General features: G+C 35.6%; 1 pseudogene; it reads right to left on the bottom strand.

The window, feature by feature from the left end:
- Positions 1-4,157: 4,157 nt before the first annotated feature.
- LOC107764100 (ABC transporter G family member 1-like) lies at positions 4,158-23,540 on the bottom strand (annotated as a pseudogene).
- Positions 23,541-25,073: the final 1,533 nt, after the last annotated feature.

Here is a 25,073-nt window from a genome sequence, read left to right as displayed (position 1 = left end):
AAGTAATTATAACTGTGTTTCTTTCCCTGCTTACACTACTTTCAATTTTAGCCTACTGTTAGCTTAGGGAAGCATGCCTAATTGATTTAATTGCTTTACGTGCTCAAACTACCTTATTTGAATTCAGTGCAGCATGCTAGGTTAGGAATACCTATTTTACCCTAGTGTGAAATTTGGATTGAATGGAATATTCTTCGTGCTGCTGTGTGTTTACTTTGGGACTACGGGATGGTATCCCGGGAGATCCCCTGCTTGTTTACTTTGGGACTATGGATCAGTATTCCGGTAGATTCCCCTAGTATTGAGTATCTATATATGGGACTACAGATTTGTATTTCGGGAGATCCCCGCCAATATGAGTTGGACTACAGGACGACACTCGGGAGATTCACTGGATATTTATATTTGGGACTACAGGACGGTATCCTGGGTGATCCCCGATTGTTACCTCTGTATTGATCTATATTCCTTCTGTGATTATTTTGTCTCTGTTGTAGTTGCTATTGTTTCTTACTATCCTGTGTTACTTCTTACTGTTGTACTTAATTATACTGTCTTATTCTATTCTGTTATACCTTGTTTTTTATATAAACTTAGTAGGTCCCTCACTTTCCTCATCACTACCCGATTGAGGTTAGGCTTGGCACTTACTGAGTACCACTATGGTGTACTCATGCCCTTTCTGCGCATGTTTTTCATATGCAGATCCAGGTACTTCGACTAACCCCTACTACCCTTGAGGCGAGGCGATTCTCCAGAGACTTCGAGGTATATCTGTCGCGTCCGCAGACCGAGGAGTCTCTTTCTATTCTTTCTTAAAGTATTACCCCTTCTGTACTTACTTTTGTTTTGACATTCTGGAGTTAGATACTTGTAGACATTCAAAAGCTTGTCATTTCATGAGATTTCGGGTTTTGGAAAATTTCTTTCCAGAATTGTATTGTATATGTCGAGCGGAATCTTAAATGCTTCATTTTGATATTTTTTTCTACAGTCTTGGCTAGTTTTATTTTGTTGATTTCTTTTCCACAATTTATTAGGCTTACCTAGTCGTAGAGACTAGGTGCCGTCATGACAGTTTACGGAGGGCGAACTTGGGTCGTGACAACTTGTATAATAATTAATATTTACATACTAGTCCTAGGAGACTAGTATAAAAAGGGGATATTCATTTGTAACTCATCAAGCAAAACAATTAAGTTTTCTATGATAAAAAACTTCATTTGGCAAATTTCTCTTGCCTTTCTTATCTATAATTCCTTTAATGATCTTGAGTGTAGTAATTTAGACTGACTTGGCATAGGAAGATCGTGAATAAGTTGTACAGGATCGTGAGTAAATTATCAATTGTCGCACGTATACTTATTTAATGACTAAGGACGTAACATTAGCCTATATTTGGTTTGGCTTGGGATATTTTCTTCAGGCTAAATCCAGCTATGAATAATTCCTATCTTATATATACTGAAATACAAATATAATTTTCTACATAAGACGAAATAAGTAATTAAATCTATTAATTTGCAATATATATATATATAACATTATCTTAAATTAAATAACTAATAACATAAATTCTACTATTCTAAGATATGTTTGGGGGACAACCAGGTCCATTTGGTGGTGGTTGAGAAGTTAAAAGAAGCATCCCACGCACGACCGCACAAGCCGCAACTTTTATTTCTTTTTGCATATCCTCCCGAATATCGGCTTGCATTCGTGCCAGCATGTTCTCCATTCGTTGCTCCAGTGCACTATCAAGAAGTTGATGAAATTTGGATGTTTTAAAAACTTGATGGATAGGAATATTTGGAGGATTTTGAGCACCACAGGATACACAATTAGTGTCGAATGAGTTTGCCAGAAGATAATTTTTGGGACCAAGACCATATATTCTTCCTTTTTCGCCCCTCCAACTGTTTCAATCCAAGTTTTGAGTAGTTGCTCATCTGGTATAGTTTTCAACAAAACAAAACAGTTCCTTTGCTAGTATATTCTCTTTCCTCATCTCCATTTGTTGCCATGTTTATTTCCATCTCTGCATCATCTATTTCAAAACCTTCTTCATTCCTTGATGTTGAAGTCTAACCTACCTTCTCCTTAATAATTTTTGTAAATGTATTCTGAAAAAATTATAGTAATTAATTATTACATAGAATAAAGAGTTACCAAATAGTTAAAAATTTTGTGAAGACAGTCAAATTGTTCTGTAATGAAAGAAATGGACAATGGAGAAATAAACTTCTCTAATTGACTAAGTAAATAATAAAAAAATGTAAAAAATGTTCATTTAAATACAGATGGTCATCTTAATATCTTATCACTGTTATTTTCTTGATGTGCACAAGAAGAGGTGCTATAGAGTTGTTGTTTGTTTCTCAAGTTTAGAATGTACAAAATCTTAGAAGCTTTTCTTACAATTCATAGACAAAAAATAGCAGGGTAAGATAAAAGGTGCTTGTGATATTCTACCATAATTATGTCCTTGAACAATAACTTTAACACTAGTCATGTGGATATATTCTTGGGATAGAAGAAAAGAACCACGATAGCATATCGTAGTGCATCATAATAATAAGGCAAACAATAAACATACAACATAGACAAAATCAATTATCTTCTTTATGCTAACAGAAACAACAGGCTTCTATGCTTATTTTTGCTTTATTGAGAAAATGTATTTTTTGGTGTAGATTGACTGACCATATCTCATAAGTTCGTTCTAGTATAGTGAAAATGGTCTAGCTTCTGATGATTTCAGTATATAAAAAGAAAGCAACAAAGTTTCTTGCTTTCATAGGACAAAGGCTTAAGGTTCCTGTCTGCCAATGACAATTTAGTCTTAGATTCACAGGCTTGACTTGTTTCTTATTATTTTTATTTTATATTTTGTTGGTTACATTGTTGAAACATTAATTGTAACTTTAGAAATACATCTTATATATTGTTACCAAATATTTAGTGTGCAAGCTTGTTTTCTGTTGGAGCCTAGTTCAATGAAGATATTATGTCATTTTTAATTTTGTAAGCTTGTTTAGTGAACTATGGCAAGAGGAAGACATGAGTAAGATTTAATATCCTGCACTAACAAGATCTAAGAGTTAATGGCTGGAGAAATAGTTGATGAGCCAAGAATTGAAATAAGTCGAGTTCAATTTCTGGTGAATGTTCGTTTCGAATTTATTTAAGGCATATTTTTATTAATTTTAATTATGAAGTTGATCATAAGTAGTGACATTTAAGATTATGATGCAAATGGGGGGATTTCACATAAGGATCTTTAAATTTTTCTCCTGACATTACACCAGAAGAAGAAACATAAATGGCCCCAATTTGGGTTAACCTGCCTATCCCTCCATGCCCCCAATTTGAACATTTTGGGTTTATGTTTTGATTCTACTACGATACATTTGTGTTACCGTGTTCAAAATATGTTATTTAGCTATAAATTTGGCTAGGAAAGATCTGTAGCTACCATTTAGCAAGGAATAGTCCTTAGCTAATTCCTAGCTATATTGTGACTAAATTTTTGATCGAAAAATTTTGCAAGGAAATAGGACTTCTCTAGCTACATCCCTAGCTAAAGGCTTATATTAGCTAGGGAACTGAGGTCCCAAACTAAATTCCGATGCTAATGGCATGTTCTCCTGTGTATAACTTATCTATTGAAGATATATTTTTTATTTTTCTTATTCTGATTGGTGGAATGTCCTAATTGAAGATATTATTTTATTTGTACAAATTTATTTGTAGCATACAAAAAAAGATGTAGTTCCCTAGTGAAAATATTGATTTTACTTATATTGTTAATAATAATAAAGCCGTGATTTCCTTTTTAAAATGCCAATTACATTTGTTTCTTGATGTCAGAGACGTAATTTTCACACAACAACAACATACCCAATAAAATCTCACAAGCAGGATTTGAGAAAGAGATGTAATATTTCATAATTAAAAAGCATATTAAATTGCCCGAATAAACGGAAAAAAATGAACCAAATAAACATTCCGAACAAACTCTATATTAGTTATTACAAGTTATACATTAAAGAAAATTATGGCACCCGCTACCTTTAAATCCTAGATCCACCTCTAAACATGCACAAATTGAGAAATGGTCAAATCATTAAATCGCAAGGAACTGAGCGAATTACATCTTATACTTTGTTGGTAGGAATTTCACTAGATGAAGTGAGTCCATGGAAAGGTGAGGCAGCTACGGACTTGGCCATGATTTGTCTATTTTGGTTGATAGATCTGATATGGATCTTTTCACTACATGCATGACCTTTTCCTTTGTCTTGATAATCAGAAAGAACATCAAACGATACAAAATTAACGTTCCTACCAAAATGGCAAGGTCTATTCATTTTGAGTATGTTATTTCTACTTGCCATCTATCTCTTAAGACATCTTCTCCACTCATTGTCTGATTATTTCCATTCAGATAATCCGTAAAGTTTAACCCTTCAAATTCATTCTTAAACATACCTTGGTAAGCATACGTTTGAAAGGAAATGTAGTATAATGGGTACTTCCAAATAGGTTTAGGCAATTTATCAGGTAATTGAAAAAAATCACCGGTTAAAATCATCAATCCTTCTATTGCTGCACCTATTACAATGCCAGTGAGCAAATTAGGTTCGATTGCCGCAACGTTCATCGTTAGAGTTTCGACTATCATCATACAAGTGAAGAGGATCAGAGTAAAGTAGCTGAAATGGACAAATCCACTTTGAAATCCAGTAATGAATTTAATAGAAAGTATGATATAGAAGAAAGTGTGCTGCTTATTACAAAAGCAAAACATCCATAGTGCCCGTTCAAATTTTCTCGTTGAAATACCTGCAATTTTTATTGAAGTAGTTAAAATTAATTAGTCATGATACAAAATAAAATGCAGAATTCGTTAGTTATGTCATATGAAAAAAAAAAAGATATAGATATACCTTCATGTCCTCCACAAATGAAGGAAATCCATTAAATGTCATAAATGAAACAATGAAAGCCACCATAAAACCTCTTTCCAAAAAAATAATTTTTAAAACCAAGTTACGATTCATAAAACTATGTGACAATTACTAAGTTTATTGTATTGACATACTTTGAGAATTAACGAAGAAATTTCTAAAATTTCGTCAGAAGATTCTATATCCTGACCTCGATTGAACGATAGCTCGTGTCAACATCATAGTAGATGGAGTCAATACCTAAAGCAAGGGCGAAATAAGTAGCTAATCGCATCCAATAGTAGCCAAGATCGCGAAACATGTTCACAGCTGACCTCCTTGTCAACACTAGGCATTGTGTAGTAAAATTGGCATGGCTTCTTTTTTCCAATACTTCACCACCCTGAAAATAATATACTAATGAATGTCATAGAGTTTCTTCTCATTCCAAACAAGCAACCCTTTAGGGTTTTTTTCCTTACCCGTTGACATATTTCTACAACATGATTCTGAACTTTATAATAGCTCTCAAATGAATTTATGAGAAGATCCACTACTTCTTCGGTAGGTTTTCTTCCAGCTGATGAGCCTTGCTCAATATCCTATAATTATTTATGAACAGAAGGCAAGACATTCAATAAAAAGCAAACGTTGCCCTCTCTCTTAGAAAAGGGAAGTGTATACATTTGACTTACCTCATCAAAGTCTTTGTTTATTGTTTTCAGAAAATGGTCCGGCGGATTTTAAAGAGGCGGCCAAGGAATACCATTTGATGCAAAAAACTATCATAAAAGAAAATAAAAAGAGAGATTAAAAGCCGAACAATTATACTCAATCAATATATATATATATATAGGGACAGATCTACTAATTCTTTGATTCAGTTAGTAAAATGGATCTTGAACTAAGAAATAGACCCTAGAAGCTAAAAAAGGCTATCATGCAATAATCGGGTTCATTGATATTCCTAGTGTTGTAGACAAAGGCGAACTCAGGATTTAAAAGTCACGGGTGCACTTTAGATTGAACTAAAATCTACTTTGTATATAGAGTGTCCACTACTAATATACTACTAATTTTTAAGAACATATACATGTATACATGAAATTTTTCTAAACTTTACGGGTGCCGTGACCCATCTCAATATAGCATAGGTTCGCCCCTGATTATAAATGCTATCACACATATAATTATACTCAATTAGATGGAATTGTTTGATCTTAAAGGAGATCTTCTATAATTTTGCACGTGAGAGGTTATTTCTTGGATTTATCCGGTTATTAATAACCTTATTATTTGTAGATAATAGTAGATAGAAATTACGATTGTAAGGAGCCCTGTTAAAACCAAGAAATATAAGCATGTCTGTCAATCCACACCAGAATAAATAGAGTTTTTCGAAAAAAATATGCTAGTGGAGGAAGATCTCCTAGGAATAAGAGATATAGGGAGTGTGTGCGTATATATATATATATATATATATATATATATATATATATTTAGAGCTTGCATTTTACCTCAATTGCTGCACTAGTTGGACAAATATATACCATTAATCCTGAGGACAAAAGGCACAAGTTTTGAAAGAGGTTAAAAACTTCAACACTAGGTTGATGTATGGATGCAATAATGGTTTTTTCAAATCTTTGACGTGAAATTCTGCTCATCACATAATAAGATGCAGCACTGTCAAGGCCACTGCTTGGTTCGTCAAGGAAAGGAAGTTTTGGTCGCATTAGAATCTCCATGCAAATGCTTAATCACTTCTTTTCTCCTCCACTAATTCCTCCAATTCTTGTGTTCGTCGCATCTTGTAACCTCATCTCCTTTATACTCTTCTCTGCTATTCTTTTCTTCTCTGCTTTTGTCATAGAATCTGGCAGTTGAAGTTCTGCTGAGTATAACACTGCTTCTTTAACCGTTAGTGTTGCTATCAACGTTTCATCTTGAGTTACGCAACCCTGGTTTTATAGGAAAAATTACGATGAATTCTAATCTTAACAATCATCACAAGGGAACAATTGATTAAGGAGACGTTAATTAATAGAAAGAAAACTTAAATAATGATAGTATTAACTATTTAGCTAAAGGCTAGTTATCTTACAGATGTTCCATAAGAAAGTTTTTGTTTGTGACCATTGATCAGAATATCACCGTTCTGCCTCGTGCTGAAATCCAGTCGCCCTAAGAGGTAGTCATCTGGTAATCCGTCATAAATATTTCGAAAAGAGACTAACTAGCTAGCAGAACAATTTAATATAATATCCTCGCCCTCCCCTCTTTCTTTTTCTAAAGACACCAACAAAAAAGCCCAGAGCAATCTCATCAGTAGGGTTTGGAGAGGATAATATGTACCCAGTCAAGTAGGACTTAAAGCGCCTGAATCTGCACACGGGGTGCAGGGAATAAAGTGAGGATTCCAACTCAATAAGTAATAATAATAAATGAAGACTGAGCGATAAGATATCATGTAAAATCACATCAACATGCTATAATGAAGCAGTATAAAACCAGTAAAAGCGATGAAACAGTGAAAACATGTAAAAACACTTAGTTCAGAAGAAACTTCCTTAAAATACCATTTTTAACAGTTAAACAATTAAATGAAGAGCAGCTAGAACAGATAAACACATAAAAATCCACCCCTCGGGCAATATCATGGAACAACACCAGCCCATCGGGCTATATCTCATATCACAATGGGTACCCGTGCTCACTGGGAGTGTACAGACTCCAGGAGGGACCCCTTACGACCCAAGCGCAATATCAAGTCATCTTGTGGCATAATCAGTAGGCTCTCGGCCTTATATCAACAAGTCACCTCGTGGCGTACAATCTTAGGCCCTCGGCCTCATAATTATAAATCAATGTATCCTTACAACACTGGCCCTCGGTCTTACTCAGTCAGAATCTCATAAGCCACTCGGGCAACATTAAAACATGATGCTCAGCCCAAATTATCATTTAAAAATATCATTTAATGTGTTATAACAAAGTAAATATGGCTGAGTTATCAAATTAGTAGAATATAGCATGACTAGGTACAAGTATAAAGTCAAAACAGTGAGAAAATATCAGTAAAAATTTCATAAGGGTCCAAATAGTTGGCACAATGCCCAAATATGGCATTCAGCCCAAAACATGATGATATCAAATAGTTTTTAATCAAATACGTGGTAAAACAGTCATTCGGGATGGACTAAGTCACAATCCCCGACGGTACACGACCTCACGCTCGTCATCTAGCATGTGTGTCACCTGTGAAATTCAGGGTTTCATACCCTGAGGACAACATTTACAATCATTACTCAACTCTATCCTCTGATGACCCAAAATGTCATCTTTAAATTAAATAATCATCTCGGTATTTTTAAGACCTTGAAAAGCGGTATCAATAATTTCTCGACTTGCATGCACAGTCCGTATAATTTTTCGGAAGGTTTTTATGTGAAAAATGGATTAAATTGTGAACTAGAGCTTTAAAACTCAATTGAGTTGACTTCGGTCAACATTTTGAGCAAACGAACCCGGATAAAAGTTTTGACCATTCCGGTAGTTCCGTATCGTGAATTGGGACTTGGTTATATGCCCGAAAGCGAATTTGGAGGTCCCTAGATCAAATTATCGCCATTTAACGGAATCTAGAAATTTAAGGTTAAAGATTTCTTAGGTTTGACCGGAGAGTTGACTTTTTGATATCGGGGTCGGAATCTAGTTCTAAAATTTTTTATAGCTTTGTTATGTCATTTATGACTTGTGTGCAAAATTTGAAGTCAATCGGACTTGTTTTGGTAGGTTTTTGCATCGAATATAGAAGTTGGACGTTCTTAGTTTCATTATGTTTGAATGGGGATCTGATTCACGGTTTTAGCATTATTTGATGCGATTTGAGGTTTCGTCTAAGTCCGTATCATATTTTAAGACTTGTTGGTGTATTTTGTTGAAAACCCGAAGGCCTCGGGTGGATTTCGGAAGGTAAACAGGTAGAAAAAGCTGCTGAAATTCTCTTTGGGAAGCTGCTGTCTTTTTTTTACAGCATCATGTATAGTACCCCATGAACAGTACCATGTATAGTAACCCATGAACAGTGTCGTGTACGGTACCCCATGAACAGTACCCCCGCGAATAGTCGTGAACAGTGTGAACGCGTTTAGATTACCCGAATCTATTACTAGTTTTGGCATTTAATTGGTGATTTTTAATTGGGAAAATCTTGAAAACCCTCTTGGTTTAATTTGAAGATTTGAGGGTCGAGTTGATGTTGGATTTTAGTAAAATTGGTATGGTTGTACTCGTGGTTGGATGAGGTTTCATATGCCGTAATTTTTGTCGGGTTCCGAGACGTGGGCCCCACGGGCGAAATTTTAGTGCAATTTCGGATTTTTAATGGAAAATGTAGAATTTCATATAGAATTAATTCCTATAATATTTATTGACTGAATCGAATTGTTTATGACTAGATTTGGGAATTTCGGGCACGAATTCGCGATGCAAAGGCTTGTTGGAATTTTGAATTGGTTGCAAAGCGAGGTAAGTGTTTGGTCTAACCTTAGCTTGAGGGATTAGGAGTTGTGTCTTATTTGCTACATGTTAATTGTGGAGTACGACGTATAGGCATGGTGACGAGTATCTATACGTTGGTGTCAAGCATGCCCGTGAGTCTTATATTATAATTGTTATGACTCCGTTGTGGTTTATTGCACTTCATATGTTATTATTATTATTGTTCCCTTGCCGGAATGTTTTTTGATATTATTGTTCCCTTGCCGAGATGTTTGTTTGATATTATTGTTTCCCTTACCGGGATGTTATTGTTTTGATGTTGTTTCCCTTGCCGTTTATTTGATTGTTGTATTATTGTTCCCTTACCGGAATTTTATTGTGATTTCATTTATTTCCTTGCCCTTATTTCTTGTGATTGTTGTTTGGGTGAGGAAGAGTGTTAAAGCACGAAGGGTGATGCCGTGTATGATTTTGTGAGGAAGAGTGTAAAGCACGAAGGGTGATGTCGTGCCGCACGATGTACAATTCCGTGCCGATTATATTGATTTTATGGTGAGGAAGAGTGTAAAGCACGAAGGGTGATGCCGTGTAGTTTATATTGATTCTTATGGTGAGGACGAGAGTAAAAGCACGAAGGGTGATGTCGTGCACTTGTCCTTGGTTTTTTCTGATTCTAATTGAGTTATGTTGTCCTGTACGTTTATTTACTGATTTTCCGTTATCACTTGATTTTATTTCGATGTTATAGATTTCCCTACCCTATTTTCCTTGTGTTTGTTGCTTGAGTGAGGAAGAGTGTAAAGCACGAAGGATGATGCCGTGTATTGTTTTGGTGAGAGAGTGTTAAAGCACGAAGGGTGATGCAGTGTATTATTTTAGTGAAAGAGTGTTAAAGCACGAAGGGTGATGTCGTGCACTTTCTGTTTGCTGTGTTTACTTGTTATTAACAATTCAAGTGCATTAACTGTTTAGATCCCTTTACTGTTGTGATCCTTTGTGTTGGAATCCATAGTGTTTACAATACCTCGCCTTATTTTTTTAATATGTTCAATACTTCAAATTTCAAGAATTATTACATTTTTTAACTCAATTGATTTCTCAACTAAAGTTTCCTTAAACCGTTTGAGGTTGTACTTTACTTAAAAAGGAATTTCTACTATGTTTTGATTTATTAATTTCTCGTATTAAAGGTAATGATTCCTTCGATATTGTACTTTCATTGAAAATGGTATTTTCTTTATCAAATGATTTCAAAAAAAAAAAAATTTCATCTTTTCTTGTTGATTTCCTAATTGGGTTGGAAGTTGTACTCTACTTTATGTTAAGTGAATGAGACTCCTTGAACACTCTTAATTGTATTGGGTTATGGAACCTATGAACTGAGTAACATGAAAATATTGTTGTGCAATGTGAGACAGAAATATGTGGGCACAAGGTGCCGGGGAAAATATTATGGTTTTATTTAATGACACGTGAGTTGTCCGTGCGGTTGTGACATAAATATAGGCACGAGGTGCCGTGAAAATATGAAAGTGGGCTGAGACATATATTATTTATGATTATGAAATGAGGTGTCACAAAGTGACCTTTATTCGAAAGATGCTTATCTGAAAGATATTTATTTGAAGAAAATATATTCGAAATATATTTATTGAAAAACATATTATCTTAGAGATTATTACTTGAAGGATTTATAGGCGAAAGATTTATATTTGAAGGACTTGATTAATTGATTGCAATTGTATTTATTATTTGTTGAGAAGCATTTATGGTGTTCTTGTTGCCTGTTATTTATATCACTGGTTGATCATTGTTGTCATCATTGTTATCTGCTTCCTATTATTTTCGTACGCTATTTTGCACAGGTTTATTTGGTAGTTTGGTCCTAGCCTCGTCACTACTTCGCCGAGGTTAGGTTAGACACTTACCAGCATATGGGGTCGGTTGTGCTGATATTACACTTCTGTACATTTTTGTGTACAGACCCAGGTATTTGATTGATAGTAGCTACTCGTTGCGGTGGAGACTCAAGGTAAACCTACTGCAGTGTTCGCAGTCCTCAGAGTCACCTTCAATTGTAATTATTTCCATTTGTTCCCTTTGTTTCGGAACAGTGATGTATTTATTTTGTATAACTACTCTTAGAAAGGCTTGTGACTTGTACCACCGGTTTTGGGAATTATAAATTGTTAAGAGTTATTGAATTTAAAGTTGGCAAATATCAATGTTATTTCAGTTAATGTTAGGCTTACTTAGTTTAGAGACTAGGTGCCATTACGACTCCTTCAGAGGGATTTTTGGGTCGTGACAAGTTGGTATCAGAGCTCTAAGTTCATAGGTTATACAATCATAAGCGAGTTTAGTAGAGTCTTGCGGATCGGTACGGAGACGTCTGTACTTATCTTTGAGAGGCTACAGAACTAGTAGGAAAAATTTCCACTTCATTCATTCCTTATCGTGCGACATTCAGCTTGAAGCATATATGTTATGTTCTTTTGCATCCACTCATGTATGGAATTGCGCACTATGCCAATGGTTTGTGATGCCGTAAAAGGTTATAAGTGAGCCAGGGCTGCTCAACCATTGTTACCACGTGTCGTTCAAAATCAAAGATATGAAAGCGCAAAGAGATCTTTTGGTTGTGCGCATGGGCGTGCATCAGATTCTGACATTTGGTTGATAAGTAAAATCTTAAGAAGGTTTAATTGGTTGCCTAATCATCACATGTGGATGTAGATCTAAAAATAGTTGGTCATATTAGAGGTTATGTGTTCGTATGGGATTTCTATTTAGCGAATGATATTTACTAGCAAGCCGAGACACTGGAAGAGGCGAGTTTAACTGTCACGAGGATGACATGCGCCAAATAAATAGCTTGAGGTGTCTTATGACCGGTGTCGTATGAGCAATAAAGGTTAGTATTGTGAATCATCAGAATGCTTCATATGGCTTCGTGCTAAGTGAGGGGAGTTTACTATCAACGCTCAAATTGTGGGGTCATGTGTTATATTAGTTTTGGCTTGAGCTGTATATATGTGGTATTGAAGGGTTTGTTGAAACTTGTATATGATTAAGAGCTGATATTTGAAAGGAATGATGATGGGACTTTTTGGTATTCCCGCGTCCTTAATAATTCTACATTTCAGTATCAGCAGGGACATGGAAACAATTTCAGAATACTCATAGTGCTCTAGTTAATCAGGGCACTTACGTGGGGCAATCATCTTTTAATGTACCAGTGGCATGAAATTTCCCGCAATGGTTATTTAAGTTATCCGGTACAGACTTAGTATGAGCAGTCGAACTGCGGATGGGTTGTTATGAAAATGGTGATACTAGGAACATCTTGAGAAATTATCCTAGACTTGGGAGAAACATATTTCGTCAAAGCACTCAGGCTACGTGCCCCGTTGCAGTTACTACTCCACTTACATGACCAACCATAGGTAGAGGTTAGGATATTATAGGTGAAGGTGAGACTCCTAGAGGTGGAGACCCAGTCCGTTGATATATTTTCTATGGTATGGCTGAGGTTGCTGCACCAGACGGTATCGTTATAAGTACGGTCTCAAATTATTATAAAGTCAAAATTTTCTTAACTTGATTCGGTTTTGAGCATCGAGGAAAGTTCTCCTATTGTGCTCCACTTATGAGTGAGCTTCCTAATTCTTAATCTACATATGTGAATACTTCTGTTGGGAGATTATATGGAGATAGCTATGTCTATCATTATGTGTTGGTCACTAAAAATAGTTGTGAGGCTAAAAGAGACTCTTGTTAATCAATTCGATGAGTTTGATTTAATTTCTAAATAATTGATTTTCATTGAAAATTATATGACCTACCGGTAAGAGGGATCATTGTATGTTGTGATTTTGTTTAACCGAAATTATTTGAAAGAAGGAAGAAAGGAAATGGAAAATTTTAGTTGGCACAATGTGCAAAATACTTGTGATTCAGAGTTAAGGATGAAATATATTTATTGAAAAACATATTATCTTAGAGATTATTACTTGAAGGATTTATAGGCGAAAGATTTATATTTGAAGGACTTGATTAATTGATTGCACTTGTATTTATTATTTGTTGAGAAGCATTTATGGTGTTCTTGTTGCTTGTTATTTATATCACTGGTTGATCATTGTTGTCATCATTGTTATCTGCTTCCTATTATTTTTGTACGTTATTTTGCACAGGTTTATTTGGTAGTCTGGTCCTAGCCTCGTCACTCTTCGCCGAGGTTAGGCTAGGCACTTACCAACACATGGGGCCGGTTGTGCTGATACTACACTTCTGTACATTTTTGTGTACAGACCCAGGTATTTGATCGATAGTAGCTACTCGTTGCGGTGGAGACTCAAGGTAAACCCGCTGCAGCGTTCGCAGTCCTTAGAGTCACCTTCAATTGTACTTATTTCCATTTGTTCCCTTTGTTTCGGAACAGTGATGTATTTATTTTGTATAACTACTCTTAGAAAGGCTTGTGACTTGTACCACCGGTTTTGGGAATTATAAATTGTTAAGAGTTATTGAATTTAAAGTTGGCAAATATCAATGTTATTTCAGTTAATGTTAGGCTTACCTAGTTTAGAGACTAGGTGCCATCACGACTCCTTCGGAGGGATTTTTGGGTCGTGACATATCCGGTCCAAATCTCTAGCTCGCGATGCCTTTTCCCCTCGAATCGACCTCCGGATGCTCTAAATCTAACCAAAATCGGTGCAAACCATCAAAATATGCTAAGGGAACAAAGCCCACTAGAAGGAAATCAAATTACAACATAAATCCCGAAATTGGCCAAATCCGACCCCCGGGACCACATCTCGGATTCCAATAAAAATTACATTAATATACTCCTTATCACTCCGTGAGTTCATTCATATCAAAAACATCAAAATCCAACCACAAACGACCTCTCAAATCCCAATTTCTAGGTCTCCAATCACAAGCCCTAGTTCTTCAATATTAGGTTTAAATTACATGATTAATTAGGTAGAATTCACATAATTATCGAGTATTAAGTCCATAAATCTTACCTCCAAGTGTTTCCCCTTGAATCCCTCTTCAATCCTCTTCAAAAAGCTTCAAAATCACCCCAAAATGGTGGAAGTCAGCCCCAAAATCGCGGACAATGGCTATTTAAACATTCTGCCCAGGCATTAAAACCTTCTTCGCGAACGCGATCAAAGTCTCGCGTTCCCGATGTACAAACTAACGTTGACCAAAATTTCCTCCTTCGCGAACACGTCTGACCTCTCGCAAACGCGATGCCTCCTGACTCCAACCTTCGCGAATGCGACTCCCCTTCTCGCGAATGCAATGCTCAATGGCCCAGCCCTTCGCAAACACTAAGGCTAATTGCCTGCAACACTCAACAGCAGTTTTCTGCAATCTCCAACAACTTGAAATGGTCCAATTGACCACCCGAAACTCACACGAGGCTCCCCCAGACCTCAACCAAACATGCCAACGTGCCCCATAACATCATTGAAACTTGTTCCAATCTTCGTAACACTCAAAACAACATCAAAACACCAAATTCGCATCGGATTCAAGCATAAGAATTCCAAAATCTTCTAAATTACGCTTTTGATCAAAAAGTCTACCAAACCACGTCCGAATGACCTAAAAATTTGCACACACATCCCAAATGACACAACGGAACAACTGCAACTCCTGGAATTTCATTCCGACCCCTATATCAAATCTCACCTATCAACCGGAAATACCAAAATTCCAATTTCGCCAATTCAAGCCTAAATCTACTCCGGACCTCCAAAACACATTCCGATCATGCTCCTAAGTCCCAAATCACCTCCCGAAGCTATCCGACCATCAGAACTCACATCTGAGCCCTTTAACATATAAGTCAACATCTGGTTGACTATTCCAACTTAAACATGCTCAAAAGAGACTAAGAGTCTCAAACCTTCTCAAAACCTTTCCAAACCCGAGCCAACCAACCCGATCACATATAGAACCGATAAACAAAGAAATAAGAAGCAGAAATGGGAAAAACAGAGCGGTAACTCATGAAACGACCGGCCAGATCGTTACATTAAGCTATATGCATTGACAGTGTAAAGATATTTTTACAACTATTAGTGCATTTTGACTTGTTAGAAGATTACTTTTTCATTTTCTTAAGATTACCAATTATTATTTTTTATACAAAATTACCTATTTCAATTTAAATGATACACTTTCATTATTAGTTCGTTTCAAAAAGAATGATAATTTTCTCTACTTAGAAATAATTTAACTTTGAACTTTTTATTTTACCCGCTTTACCCTTAATGAGAAGCTTTTATAGTCACGCAAATATTATAGCCCCACAAAGCTTTTACCACTTAGGCTTTTAGGACCACATATTTTAAAAGTGTTATTTTTTTTTCTAAACTTTGTGTCAAGTCAAACTAACTCATCTAAGCATTAAGTAATTAAACTCTTTTTGATATACATGAGTAGTATATAAAGGGAGACACATGATTCCTTAAGATAGATATAGGGAAAACTATACAGTACAACCTATATATATATATATATTGGATGAAAACTATTTACATCCCTCAAGTTTGCTTTAAAAATCAAATTCATCCTCCAACTTTGATCAATTATCATACTACTCCTCATATCAAAGGTGACTTCTTAAAATGCTTATTTTACCCTCTACAGTTTTCAAATTCTAATGATTTTTTTAATTTTAATTTATGTTATCGGCTTACCTATAGACAAACTTTAAAAAAAAATTCGAAACCAAGAAAGGTGATAAGTAGTAGTCAAGCATATAAGTTAATGATGTTCAATAGTAAAATAAATAAAAAAATAAAAAACTGCAATTAATAATTTACTCGTATTAGTAATTTTATTAATAGAAATTAAAACTCAATCTATCTACATGAGAGTAAAATTTTTATAAATTATACAATGTCGGTAATAAAAAAATAATAGACGTAAAATAGAGGTAAATTTTATAATAAATTTTCAAAAATTATCTATTTACACTTTACATGAACTTTAATTATAATTTAGAAAAAATCTTGTAATAACAATCAAAACTCAAACATTTATATACACATAGAGTATAATAAAAATAGTAGAACTTAAAATCAGACACACACCAACATACATTAAATTTTAATATACATAATATTTAAATAATAATAATAAAGTAGCAATATATTTTGTAACAAATTAATAATATAATTATTTTATTTATAATTTTAGTGAAATTAGATTAAATTATTTAATAAGATATAATATTTTTAACTTATGAATAAATACATGCATTAAAAAATATCTAAATAATATTAAAAAAAAGGTATTACATATATGAAGAGTTGAAAAGGTCAAGGGTAAAATAGACATTGCTTAGGATGAAAGGACGAAAATGATAATTGTTGAAAGTTGGAGGATAAGTTTTGATTTTTAGAGTAAACTTGGAGAATATAAATGATTTTCACCCTATATTCTATACATATTTTTTTTATATATTCAGCTATTAAATATAATTATGTTTGTTAGGTTGGCCAAATATGTAACTTGTTGATATATATTCGGTCAACTTTGTGAATAGTAGATAAATTAATTCAATCACTTACGTGATCAACACAACTGGCTAATATAACATGGTTGGCCAATAGGGCGGATTCTCTTCAACAACTCGTGATTTTAGGGTTGCATATTAAATTTTAGTATTTATTACAAGTATAAATGCTCCCTTGCAATTATCATTATCTATATCTATACCTATCTATATCTATATCTATATCTATATATATATACTATATTAAAAGCACGAAAGCCCTTATTAAAATGTCGTTCACCTTTTTTACCCTTTAAAAATTAATTTTATATTGGACAAAATTTTAATTTTAATTATTTGCTTGATATTTAGAACCTTAAAATCAAATTAAAAAATTATTAAATTTTTTCTTATTTGACTAGGTAGAAATTCCTACTATTTAGGACTTTAAAGTTCATTATAAAAGCATTATTTTAAAGAAATGACTCTAGATTTCGGTTATATTTCCTTGTTGGAATCAAATTGTATATGTTATCCCTTCAAAAGAACAAGTAAATGAGTCCGAGTCAAGATCTAACATTGTAATTTCTTCAGTCAAAAATAAATATTCCTACAAATCTTCAGTATGTTTACAAATTCTTAAATTAGAAAGAGCACACCAATTACACAGTTAGGTCGCCCTCCTTGCCGATTCAACTTCTCTTACTTGCCGTCAATTTTAATAATTTATATTTATATTTATCTATACTCTATACTAGATTAAATGCACGAAAAACCTTAGTTAAATATCGTTTGTCTTTTTTATCCTTTAAAAATAGATTTCATACTAGATAAAATAGTCATTTTAATTTATTTTCTCATATTAAAGAATAAATATTTAATAGAAAATAACCGTTCTAACGGTTACAAAACAAAAAATAAACAAATACTAGCAAGGAAGCAATATTCTCAAAATTTAGAGTTACGTGTAAATTAAATCTCATTCATTTAAAAAGTAAATAATTTATGGAAAGCAAATTTTACTTGAATTTAAAGTCCTAAATATTAGGACTTTTTATAAAGTTCAAATAAGAAAAGATTTACTACTAATAATAAAGTTATAGTATATTTTATAATTTTAAATATTAGGCGAATAATTAAATGACTTTTTTGTTTAGTGTGAACTCTATTTCTAAAGGGTAAAAAAAATATTCAATTTGTTCGCCAGTTTCATTGATCAAAGAGTTGATAGCAAGGATTGGTCTCGGTGTGGATACGCATAGTGTCTTCACACTATCGAAGAAATTTTAAAATGAGGCTCTGATTTTACAAAAAAAATTATACTTATTGAGACGGGGTACCAAAAAACTAGTTAGCAAAAAAAGATCTCTTGCCGCATTGCAGGCGATAGTTGACATGCATAATAGGGGTTCATAAAAACTCGAAAAATCGAACCAAACAAAAAACCGAACCAAGTCAACCAAAAAATCCAAAACCGACTATATAAGCAGAAATTTAAATTTATTATTACACACACACATATAGTTTTTAAAATTATATGGTACACATTATTCATTTGTATTTTTAGCCTAGTCCTTTGTTACTATAATAATCTAATTCTTTGCCTTTACATTCTAGTTTGATTAGTAGTTTTCTTTTGCTATGTAAAAGAATTTATTTCATGTTAAAAATAATTGATTTTTAATTGAGCACTTAAAGTATTTATCACTATTTGATTCAATTATCATCAATATATCTTGGTAAATGATAGATTTCTCAAGAGCAATTGGTTTGATAGAGCAATAGATTTCTCTAGATCTTAAATCTTTTAATTTTTTTTTCTTTTAACATAAAAAACTTGGGTCTTGATAGGAATTTTTGAATTGAGAACAAATTTAATTTTATAATTTCTTTTTTTAGAGAACATAACAATTTGTGCTAATTTTTGAGATCTTATAGTTTATCTAGTTCTGCATTTACTCATGTGATATCACTACAAGAGAACAAGCCATTAGCTAAAAACCAAAATCCTAGCTAACTTACTGAGACTCCTAGCTAACGTCGCTTTAGCTAGAAAAATGGACTTAGCTAAATTCCATAGCTAATATGTTCTTAGCTAAATTTTATTAGCTAGAAAAATATGTTATCCGTTGCTAATATAGCTAGGGATATTTGCTTGGCACTAATCCCTCACAATCATTAGCTAGAACATGTGATGGCTAAATTCCAAGCAAACATTGTTTGGTCAATGTTGAGTTTGTTGAAACATAGCTAGGACTTTGTCACGACCTGGATTTCTCCACCCTCGAGAGTCGTGACGGTGCCTATTAGTAAAAGTGTCATGACCCAAAATCCACTAAGGGTCATGATGATGCCAGACACCACTGTCAGGCAAGCCAACTACCATTTACTAGCAATTTCTCGTTTTAAATTATTTTGAAATCATTTCCTTTAAGCAAATAAATAATAAATAATAAACTCCGCTGGGTAAATGAGGATGTCTTTACAAAATTTAATTATTGAAAAATCCCGTGATCATCCCAGAACCCAGTGTCATAAGTACATGAACAATTACTAGGGAATAAAATAAAATACAGTAATTGTCCGGAATATAAGTGGACATAAATGAAAATACAGTACAATACTCTAAAGGAGACTCTGCTGGCTACAGACGTCTCGATAAATGCAACTCACCTAAGTCTCCGTATCAACCATGCCGCTATGCCACTAAGCCACTAGCCACATATGAACCTATGCAACAAAAATGCACAGCAAGTGTAGTATGAGCACGAAAACAACGTGTACCCAATGAGTATCCCGTCTAATCTCGAAGAAGTAGAGACGAGAGGTCGACTTCGACACTTGCTAGTGGTCCAATGATGACTATATCGTTTCATTATCGTTATCAATTTATCTCCGGCTAGGAAAGACAAATGTCAATATTTATAAATCTCAAGCAATAATACAAACATGCGCATATCATGCCGAGGTCGTACGGTCCGATCCAACATAAATGTAAAATGTGTACTGCCGAGGGTCGAACGGCGCGAACCATAGATGCATCTATTACCCCGCTCCCGCGAATCACCCATGCGACGCGGTCAACATAAAATAAACAAACACCCTGCTCACGAATCATACATGTGACGCAGGTACACATAGAATCACATATTCAAACAGTTAATCAAGACTTTATTAGGGAACAACTATCCAAGGAAAATCCAAATTCTCCCTTTTTAACGATTTAAGAAAAATGAAGTTTATCCTTTTAGAAATTCATTTACCAATTTGATAGAATTTAAGCAATTCAAACTGTCAATATGATTCCAAATATTTCCAAGTGCAACATGCTTTTGGGTCCTAGACTACCCGCACAATAGTATAATAGTAGCTACGCACGGACCTTCGTCACCTCGTGCGTACGTAGCCCCCACAAATAGGACCACATAACTAATTAACTCACCTATGGAGACAATTCCCTCTTACAAGGTTAGAAAGGAGACTCACCTCGCTCCGAAGCCTATATTCTGATTCAAGAACGTGCTCAAACCTCCGATTCAGAGCCGAACGATCCAAAAGTATTCAAATAGGGTAAGAACGAGTCAATACATGCCCAGAAGTTCATATTCTAATTATTAAACCAATTTTCCAACCCTAATTGCAAGGTTCCTAAAATTCATCCCCGGGCCCACGTGCCCGAATTCCAGAAACTTTTGAAGAAAATTGTTACCCATAACCTAAGGATCAAGATTATGTGATTTTTACTCCATTCCCTAACAAATTTCGTGGTTAAATCTTGTTTTTACCAAATTCTAGGTTTTTCATCTAAAACCCTTGATTTTTCCTAATTTTTACCTGTTAATCTACCCATAATCCATGTATTTAACTTATGATGTGTAGAAATTACTTACCTCTTTGATGATGATGGAACCCCTCGTCAAATGCCCTCAAAACTCGCCTAAGACCAAGTGGGAAATGAGGAAAATGGGCTAAGTCTCGGAATAAAAATCTATTGCACCAGACGCAACGGTCGCATTTGCGACTCCCAGCTCGCAGTTGCGATGGTCACATTTGCGACAAAGGCATCGCAAATGCGAAGCCCAGCATTCCCTACCATGGTCGCATTTGCGACAAAATTCTTCGCAAAAGTGAAGAGGACAGCATCGCAAAAGCGATGGCCCCCTCGCAAATGCGATCTACCCTCAGCAGCCCCCAGGTCGCAAATGCGAGCTCCCTCTTGCAAATGCGATGTCGCATTTGAGACCCAAACACCGCAAATGTGGTCATACCGGTACCAGCAACATCAAACCTTCTCCAAATTCTATTTTTTATCCGTTAACAATCCGGAATCCACCCGAGGCCCCCGGAACCCCAACCAATCATACAAACTAGTCCCAAAACACATTACGGACTTGTCGAGGCCTCAAATCATATCGAATAATGCTAAAACCATAAATCACACTCCAATTCAAGCTCAATGAACTCTAAAATTTCAAACTTCTACTTTCGGTGTTTAAACCTATCAAATCACGTCCGATTGACCTCAAATTTTGCACACAAGTCATATATGCCATTACGGACCTACTTCAACTTCCGGAATCGGAATCCGACCCCGATATAAAAAGCCCACTTCCTGTCAAACTTCTCAAAACCTTCAAATTTCTATCTTTAGCCAAATGACTCCAAAATGACCTACGGACCTCTGAATTCACTTCCTATAGCGCTCCCAATACCAGAATCACCATACGGAGCAATTCCCAGACTCGAAATATCAAACGGACATTGATAACCATGAAATGCACTTCAATCCAAACTTATGAGATTCTTCCAAAAATGCTAACTTCCACAATAGGCGCCGAAATATTCCCGAGTCTTCCAAAACCCAGTCTGGACATACACCCAAGTCCGAAATCATCATACAAACCTGCTTGAGCCTTCAAATCCCGATTCCGAGGTTGTTTACTCAAAAATCCAACCTTAGTCAATTCTTTCAACTTAAAGCTTCCGAAATGAGAATTCTCTTTCCAAATCAACTCCGAACTTCCCAGAATACAATTCTGACAGTGCGCACAAGTCATAATACCTGAAGTGAAGCTGGTCATGGCCTCAAACTACCGAACAACATGCTAGAGCTCAAAACGACCGGTCAGGTCGTTACATTCTCTTCCACTTAAACATACGTTCGTCCTTGAACATACTGAGAACTGCAGTGATGTTGTCTGAAATCACTGTTTAACACCTCGTACACCTACCTGTGCTACCACAACTCAGTCAAGCATATTAGCTCAATCAATCTGAAGATATTCTCTTTCCTTCAAGCAAATAAGCTTAGAGCCCAATTCCATCATCCGGAATTCTCCGCCGGGACTATTTCCAACATACGATCACTATATCAATCACTACACGTTGTACCCAAACATGAATGCACAATTTTTGCTGAATTCACACCTTGCACCATTTTACTCACAGGACCACAATAACACTTTCTGATCAAATTAGTCAAAATTCCATGAATTTGATGCACCCATTACACCTTATGACATACATAGGTCTTGCTCTAACTCTTACAGTACCGCACCGACGGAAAAGATGTGTAGAAATTCATAACACACTGTCGAACCAACAAATCATTGGGTCTATACTCGTGACAAGAACCATCGCCTCATTCTAAACCAAATAATGGTCTTAGCTCCTTAATATACTTCATATAATCAGATTGCACTGATCCTAAATTCAATGATCTCGTCTCATCCAGTATGAACTGCTTAGGCAATAAGCAACCCAGACATGACCAAAAGTCCCATATGATGCCACAATGCGCCAATAGGCTACCAATTCGAACGCGATGCAAAAGAAAAACGAATTCTGAAAAGGAAATACATTTACCCTGCTCGCAAATCACGCATGCAACGCGGTCAACATAACTAAATAGACATCCCGCTCGCGAATCATACATGCGACACGGGCACATAGCTAACATGAGCTTTCCTCAGAAAAATAGAAAACAAAACACATGAAAACTGATATAGGGAACTATACTCAACATTACACTGTTGCGGTGCGCAACCCGATCCAAACAACATGCTGCCCGATCCACACATAAAATTCACATAAGGAGATACACACTGAGCTAGATTGCTCACTACATCAAAATATCGAATGTCGGTCACAAGCACGCTAAGTGCATAATACCATCCTTGGGGAGACATATAGTGCTATAAGCTACGGACTCAAGCACAACTGAGGTGTGATATACGATCTGAATCTCAAGAGTCATTATGCTCATATAACATCATCACTACACGGAATCCCCAACACATAAGAAATTTACCAAGCCATCTTACAACTCACACGGTGCAATACATCATTTCATGAAATAGCTGACGACGAAATAACACCCCGACTACCCTTCCATAAGGAGCACTTTGCTAAAATGAACACATCTGGCCTGATATAGAGCCTATATTCACATTTAAATCCATCCACAGACCTCAAGCTGATTCTGATCACACCGAACTAGGCCAATAACCTTTCATGGGTCCATAAGTACCCCCTTTTTTCTCATAACACACAAGAACAACCATCGTAACCGGAGTGATCCTCCACAGTCCACAACCTAATAAACCGAGTGCCCTCTAGGCATCAATTCTCAATTTAACGACATCACTACAATCTTCATACTTGGTTTAGCTTCTTCAATCAATCAAGTGACTATATGCCACACTTATACAACCTTCCCATGGGGCACGCTCCCACAACCTTCCGTAACAGATAACAGATTTGTACATTCAAACCACCGGCCGCACTAACGCTAAGAATCGATCAAGAATCCTTAACCAGGATGCAAAACCTTTTTCACAAAACACCAATCTCAGGGGATGCTGAAGGCAATACCAATTTACTTTAAACATTGAAACCCCTTTCCTGCTCATCCGAGCTCGTGACATCCTTGTCGACGCTGAACTACAACCTTGATCGTCACTTCAAATTCCATACCACCCACTGCACACAACATGACAATAGACGGTAGAACATGATTTTCATCATAACTCCGGAACCGCTAATAGATTAACACTTCATCATATAAAAACTTGTCACTTAACTCACTTCAGGAGAACCATAGTAACACACAGCTGAATTCTCATAACCGTAGAACATGCAAATCTCTAAGTAGTGGTCTAAGCCACTGATAACTAGGGATTTTGACGTGTTTCATGATCCTTCTTGCTTATGCTTTGATTATAAATTCTTACAAAATAGTCTCAAAAGGATCATAAGTTGTGCTTGATTACAGGTTTGATCAACAAAGTGATGAGACGTCAAAGATCGGCTCAAAAGGAGTGAAACCTGCACAAGTACCAAAGACAAGACAACTTAGGACAAACAGGCCTAGTGCAGCCGCACTACACTTTGTGCGGTCCACACTAGGGAGATTCAGAGAGCTGGATTTGAAGGCATCAAAGTAGTGCGGTCGCAGTACATATTGTGCGGTCCGCACTGAAGATACCACAGTCGTACTACCATTTTGTGCGGTCCGCGGAAGCAAACTTCAAAGAGATATCAAGTGCCAAGGTTCAAGCCTATGCGGTCCACAATCGTATTTGTGCGGATTGCGCTAGACTCCTTCGCGACCGCATTCCATTTTGTGCGGTCCGCGGAGCCTGGGTTCAGAGAGTTGATTTTCCAGAGTCAAGAGCCTAGTGTGGCCGCACACCATTTTGTGCGGTCCGCACTAACCCCACAGGGGCATTTTTGTCCAGTTTTTCCAGCTTAGTATAAATAAAACCTTTTTCCATTTTAGGGTATCAACTATTTTCTGAACTGAGCTGTGCTCGTGAGAAGACCATCTGTAGCCATTTTGGGCATTTTTACTTAATTTTTATCATTGAATCTTTGTAGTTATCTTAGCAATTAATTAATATGTCTTTATCTTCATCTATTTCTCTGTTCTTCTCTTCAAGCATGAGTAGCTAAACCCATTATCTAGGGTTGTGCCTCAACCCTAGTGTGGGTAATTGATGGGTATTGGGATTTAGGGCTAGATTGACTATGTGTGTTTGTTATTTGGGTCAATTTTATGGTTTAATTTATGAATTGGTGGTTGCAAACACTGGTTT

The sequence above is a fragment of the Nicotiana tabacum genome, chromosome 8, assembly GCF_000715075.1.
Source record: "Nicotiana tabacum cultivar K326 chromosome 8, ASM71507v2, whole genome shotgun sequence".
In the NCBI taxonomy this organism is placed as follows: domain Eukaryota; kingdom Viridiplantae; phylum Streptophyta; class Magnoliopsida; order Solanales; family Solanaceae; genus Nicotiana; species Nicotiana tabacum.
This window is presented reverse-complemented; position numbering and strand designations above follow the sequence as displayed.